The sequence below is a fragment of the Bidens hawaiensis genome, unplaced genomic scaffold, assembly GCF_021521415.1.
Source record: "Bidens hawaiensis isolate Kalapana, Puna unplaced genomic scaffold, B.hawaiensis_p1.1 tig00001685_1, whole genome shotgun sequence".
NCBI classification, from domain to species: Eukaryota; Viridiplantae; Streptophyta; class Magnoliopsida; order Asterales; family Asteraceae; genus Bidens; species Bidens hawaiensis.
In genome coordinates, this window is record NW_027491095.1 from 2,852,880 (window position 1) to 2,859,842 (window position 6,963).

Consider the following 6,963-nt stretch of genomic DNA (forward strand, 5'->3'; position numbering starts at 1 on the left):
TTATATGTAGCAGTTTGATTTACTCTTTACTTTGGCCTGCGTGCCCACATAGACTAGCAAATTTTGCAATTTCTTTTATTAAGAAGGCTTATGCCCAATGTATGAAAATGTCAAGTCAGTTCTATGTTATCTTGGTAAGTTGTAATCTTTTATTGACAAAAACGAAGTTTCGGACAGACACTTATATTATAACACATAAGACAAAGTGCACCAGAAGGAAACAAGACTTCTTATTATAGATCAAAAGAGATTACAAAAACGAAGAAAAAATTACAAGTAAAAATATATATACATCTACGGAGCGACATTTTCATCGCCCGCAGTGTTATCAGCTTCCTTTTCTTCTTCTTCACCATCAAGATCTAATAACTCTTTTAGTTGATCTATGGCATCCTCTTTATCCGCAAGCTCGGATATCTGCTCCGTTAAAGAAAATTTCAAAGAATCAAAGTCCTTTGACTTCTGTTTGAGGACGACAAAAGTATCCTGACCAGCTAAAATATACTCCTCAGGGAGTCTGGACGTCGAACCAAACTGGTAACCCTCCTCAAAACCCAGTTTACGACCAGCTTGCTTGGATGCCTTAAGGAGAACAACAACACAGTTCCCAAGCTCATCACTCGCCCGAACATCGGCGATGACCTGTGGAACAATCGTGTATAAATAACCCTAAAAACCCTTAGATTATTTTTAAATAAAAAAAAGGTACATACCTTGAGAATAGCTTCTGACAATAACCATTTTTGGTCCGCCTTGGCCCGAACAAGATCCATCTTGTGGCCGGCACACTCTAAGGCCTGCTCTCGGTTCCTGGCATTAAGGTCAGCCAAGCGCTTATCCTTAGCCGCCGATTCAGCCTGAAGAGCCTCCATCAGTTTGGCTTGCTCATCCATCAATTTGGCTTGATCATCTAGTTGTTTCTGGAGAGCAACCTTGGCATCCTCGGCACCGGACCGAGCAACCTTCTCCTCCTCTAGAGCTTGGCGGCCTCTCGGGCCTTGTTTATAGCTTTCAGGCCCTCCTCCTTGGCCTCAGTTGCAGAGGCCGCCAACTCATCCCATTGCTCATTCATCGCCAACCAATCCCTGGTTATTTCCTGATTGGTGGAAATAGTATTCGCCAAGTAATAAGAATTGGAGTTCAGCAATTCTTGGTGAATACTGCGGCGACGTCGCTTCCTTTCACCATGAGGAAGACTCTCCCGTAAATATTCAAAACACAGGTCCACGTCACGGAATGTTTAATCCCGACGTAATGACCAGCGTGGTTGGTGCGGAGTCGGATCTTCCTCCTGAGGAGCTGGAAAGCTCTGAGCAGCATGAGGGAACATGCTCACTCCTCCTTGATCCCTGAAATGATGAACATTATAAGAATGCGACATACGACATGTTCAGTGTTGTCAACCTTCTTATTCTTCAGAGGAGAGTCATCCGCCACCTCAATCGGATCCTTAGCACTATTATGCGGTGGTGGCGGAAGAGGACTAGAACTTTTCAGACCGAAAACACCTTCAGAAAAGTTATCCAAGTTCACTGAAAAACATCAACAAAGGGTTAGAAACATTCTAATTAAAAGCAGTTAGCAAAATACAGAGCTCGCTTACCTAACGAAGGATCGTTTGCATCAAGTTCGTCCAAACGAGTCCCCAATGCGGAAGGCTTCGCCTTCTTGGACTTCTTCTTAGGGGCGGCCTTGGCAGGATTACCCTTACGCTTGCCAGCCACCTTAGATGTGTCCGCATTAGCAGCGGGGCGTTCACCTTCAGCGGTAACGTCATCAGGCTGAGGACGGCCTTCCACCGCAGCAGCGTCAACATCATCTTGACCCGCTGCTTGGCTAGTGGTAGCTCTCTGCCGGGTAAGTCCTGCAGTTGAATCCAAAGCTTTATTAACATCAGCTGGAAAACTTCCTTCACAATGTAACAACTCGGGTTTTCCACCTAATATATTATATCCGTTACTCGACCCATTTACGTTTTTGGTAAATTAATCACTAAAATATTATATTATTTAATTATACATATACTTGATATTCATTTAACTTTTATATATATACAATTTTCACCCAGATCTAAACTTTAACCTATTTTTGTATCCAGATTCAAACTGTAGGGACTAAAACAGTAAATATGTAAATATGTTATTATATTATAACCTATTCTCCCAGCAACCCGTACCTGTTTACCCGTATTTGAACCCCAAACCTGTTTACATTTCTTGAACCACAATTTACGTAGCAAACATGGAAATTGGATCAATAGACTTATTCGTCTTACCTATCTCGGACTCACCGACGCTACAATTAGGGAAATAAGATCAGAATTGATACGTTTTGATTATTATTTCAACCGTCTATAGTCGTTTAACATTCTAGTTCGAATCATCGATATTAATTAAATTTGCATACACAACCCTCGCAACCTCGCCTTCAATACCCCTTTGATTAATTAGACATTCATGACCTCATGATCACGATTCAAGAGCTTGGCATGCCGTTCATAAATGTCCCGATTCACCCTGTATTTGTTCATCATTGTAAGTAGATATTATTGATTTATGTTCTTCTGAAATCATAGAATCATAACCCTATGGTTGATTAAACTAAAACAAGCGGATTAAACAAATTAAGTTTTCTAGGGTTTTGTTCTTGATTTGGGGGAATTTCTGATCTGCAGTATATCAGTGGTTCGTTTCCGGTCATAACCATCTAGCACCCTAGCCCAGATGGCTAGGGTGGATGGTGTTAAGTTCTTTGATGGCTGCTAGCGCGGGTCCCGGTAGTCGCATTTTAGTGATTTTTTTGATATGTTGTTATTTTAACCATTTTTAACTCATATTAATAGTTACAGTTGATAAATAAAAGTGTATTTTTATAAAACCGACAACGATACCTATGTTTGTCTTGCATCCTTATTAAAAGTTCGTTTATGTATAGATATGTATAAATAATACCACGTAAATAATAACTTGGATCTATAGATTTAATATATATTAAAAAGGTAAACTTTTATACTTATATATTTTAACGAATTAATTAATTATAAAAGATGTATTTTACTTATGTAATATGTTTATATAATAAAATATTATAATATACTATTAAACGGATTTATCAAACTAATAATGATAATATTAAGATGTGTCTTACTTATATAAAACAAACTAAATATTCTACATAATATATCTTTATATAAATTATTAAATTGGGGTATAATATTAACTAAATAATAATGATAATTATCGAGCTTTCATTATCGATCTAGTTTATTATCTTCGCGTATCTTCGTATTCTTATTAGGCCTTATCGTCAACGCACGTGATCCGCATTCATCAATCTTAAAATTCCTTTTTCACTTTTGATTCGTCTATTGAGGTGAGTATCACATTCCCCTATTTTTACTCATTTTCATACTGTTTTGAGGACATATGCGTAAAACTTATATTTCTCATATATACTTATACTCAAAACTGCAATTATTGTCTTATGTGTTAACAACTTATACCTTACTTGTTTATGTGCTTACATGCTTTACGTGAACCGCATTCAGAGAGGTCCAACATAATCTCATAATAGTATGATCATACGCCAGTCGTTAACCTTTGTGCTTCTCGACATCTCAGTTATACTTGCTCATTTGGTTAATTTGTTATTCTCATATGACTTGTTGCAGCTACGTATTTTATTATATATACTATATGTACAACTAAACTGGTGTGTTGCTCACTCAACATGTGTTGTTGACAAAATTCTATTTTATACGCATATGCAGGTTATCGCTTGAATTAGTTGCAAGACTTTGTGAAGATTTAGTGAAGAATTATGTTAGAAAAGATAAAATCAAGAATTAAATTTGTGTTTATTGTTTGTTTAATGAGTTGTATTTTGTATTTGATTTATTTGAAAATTGAATTAAATTAATAGATATTGTCATTTAAATATTGCATGATAGTACCTTGAGAGCCGTGACAATCAATTCGCGCCCCAGCATTTCCGCCGTAGGTTGGGGTGTGACACATAAAGTGACGACTCTTCGCTGGAAGAAAAGAGTACGATCACCCCGCTGGAAGTAACAGCAGTCACAGGTTGGGGTTTTAGAATGCCCTCACCTTTTTGGATGCAATCTTTAACGTATGCCTCACCTTTGGCATACATCGCCTCGGAGACTATGGGTTCCGGGCGGAAAGCGGTGGGAAACACAAAATTCGGGCGGGTGCGCTCAAGGAAAGGAGCATCCCTTTCATCGATAGGGCGGCGCACCATCATTCCCCCCTCGTGATCCAACAAGGTGCTGAAGGCGGAACCCTCACCTACACGAAAAATGATTACAGTCAGAAATCGGAAAAATATTAAAACAGGAGAAGGAATACTTCCTAAACTTACTCTTGTCAGTCTGTTCGTAGTACGGTTCCAGTGAGGGGAAAGGCCATAGACGGCTCATCTTTGCGCTCACCATCGCCCCTTCATGGATCGGGCGCATGGGAGTCGGAGTAGCAGTTAAAGCATTAAACCAGGAAAGCCCCTCATAAGCGGAAGCCGGAACCACCGGCATGGCGTCTTCCGCTTTCCGATGAGTCATCGGGAACGGAATAACTTCTTCCCGGATCAAGAAAAATTTAGGCTTCCAGCCATGAAGGCTGCGGATCCACTCGGTGCCTATAACATTCTTCCCGGTGGAAGCAAAGCTATACCATCCATTGCGGAAGGTCATCTTGTAAAATACGGCAAACATGCCGACAGTCGGTTCGAAATTTGGAACTTGGAAGCAGAATTCGAAGTGTCAAATTCGTAACATCCCAAAAGGGTGAACCTGGGAAATATGGATGTCGTAGGTTGTTAAAGCTGACTGGACGAAGTTCGTCACCGGAATTCGGAAATTCCCAGTCGTAAAGTGGTCCACATATAAAGCTATCTTCTTTGGTGGTGGACTGGTAGTGACGGAACCTTCCGCCGGATGTTCTGGTTCCCATTCCGGAACCAGACCATATACGTTTACGATGTCCTTGAAATCTTTGCCCTTAAGATTTACGACGACATCGTGAATAGTAGGAGTATCTTTCTTTTCTCCAGCCATTGAATACGAAGAAGAAAGAAATTTCAGAAAAATCTTATGCTTTGAAGGTTCGAAAGAAAAAGAGTTGGAAAACAATAAGAATCATATGGCATCTGAAGCAGTATATTTATACTCATCGCAATTAATGCGATTGATGGCGTGCCATAAGAGAGAGAAATGCGGACCACCAGATGGTTGACACGTCAGGCGGGAAAATAAAAAAACTATAGACAGATTGTCAAAGACGTCATACACGTCTTGTCAGTTGCCCCCAAAAGTTTCTCTCACCCGCCACGTCATACAAGTTATCCGACTTTCAAAATTCAAAAATATCTTCTACAGATATTTTCTCTAAAAAAAGAAAGAAGAAAGAGTTGGGTATTCATAAATGACAAAAAAAACTTTTTCTCATTAAATATTCAGAAAGGAATATTACAAATATAGAAAGAGAAATTACAATTCACAACATTTAAGTCTATCCTAAGGGTTCAAAGAGGTCTTGTCTTCCGGGCCCTTTAATGACGTGTCTTCCGAAGAGTCATCCTCAGACTCCTCGTCCAAGTAGACCTTCAATTGTTGCACACCGTCATGAGCGGAAGCAAATTCCGGAAGCATGTCCTGGAGCGGGAAGCGCAGATCATCGTGTTCCTCGACCCGTATTTTCCTCTCCTGTTTGACATCAAGGCCATGAAGAGGATGATCTTTGAATGAGCGGTTACTTTGAGCATAGTTCATCCCTTCATAAAATCCTATCACACGTCTAAGGGAAGAAGAAGCAGTCATTACATTAGCAAAACTGTCAGTAAGCTCTTTGCTTCCCTTGATATGGCGAACGACCTGTCAGAGTAAAAATACAAAGTTTTTCAGTATCAAGAATAAGAAGTAAGCAACGAACATCCAAAGGGGAAATAACTTACAGCATCAATCCCCCGGGTGAGAAATCACTGACGATCTCGTTCCGCACATTCGGCTCGCTCTTGAAGCACCCGAGACTCCGCATATATTTTCTCATGAGCTTGCAGAAGGGAGTCGTAAGCGGTTTGAACCTCAAGGGCACTTTTGTCTTTAAGACCGTTCTGCTCTCTCTGCAACTTTAACTCGGCCTCAAGTTCCTGAATTAGAGTACCTTGAAGAGACACTTGATTTTCTAGGACCGAGTTTGCTTCTTGCGCCCGGGCCAAATCATCTTTCTCCTTTTGAGTCGAGCGGCCTCAAGAAGGGAGTTTTGCTTTTCACAAGCTTCCTTCCATCGGCGAGCAGCTGCAGCGTTGCGGTCCTGTTCACCCTTGACGGCATTCTCCGCGTCAACCTGCTTCCATTTAGCAGTATGGGCTGCAATGCGGTGCTCCTCGGCTTCTTTCTGGGCAGCCTCGGCAGCTCGAAGAGCCTCCGCCACCTTCCCGCATAGTGTACGCCACTCACATAAAACCTCTTAGCTCCCAGCTAAGGCATTAGCCAAGTGATAGGCTACATTCGTGTGGAGGTCGTGGCGGGAGAGGTCACGCTGATATGACATTTCAGCAGGAGGTGTGCAATGCCTAATAAAGCTCATGCAAGTCTCGTTGTCAGTAAACCGAGACCCATTAGTAATGTCCCATGGAGGGACAAACAAATGTCATAATAACGAGAACCTGATGGTTCGGAACGAACCGGGAAAGAAGATAATTGTTGCGGAGGAGGACGAGGAGGAGTCTCATTACTCCTAAAACCCCCTGCACCCATAGACGGGTCATCCCCCTGAAAACCTGTACCACCCCCAGCCTGGAAAAGATAGTCAAAACGATTATCATTCCCAGACTGGTTGTTGGGATCTTCCGTTGAAGTGTCAAATGGAGGAGTCGACGCCCTCCCTTCTATAGTAGTATCAATTGGAGGAGAGGTCGGCTGATCCTCCACGTTAGTAGTACTTGGCG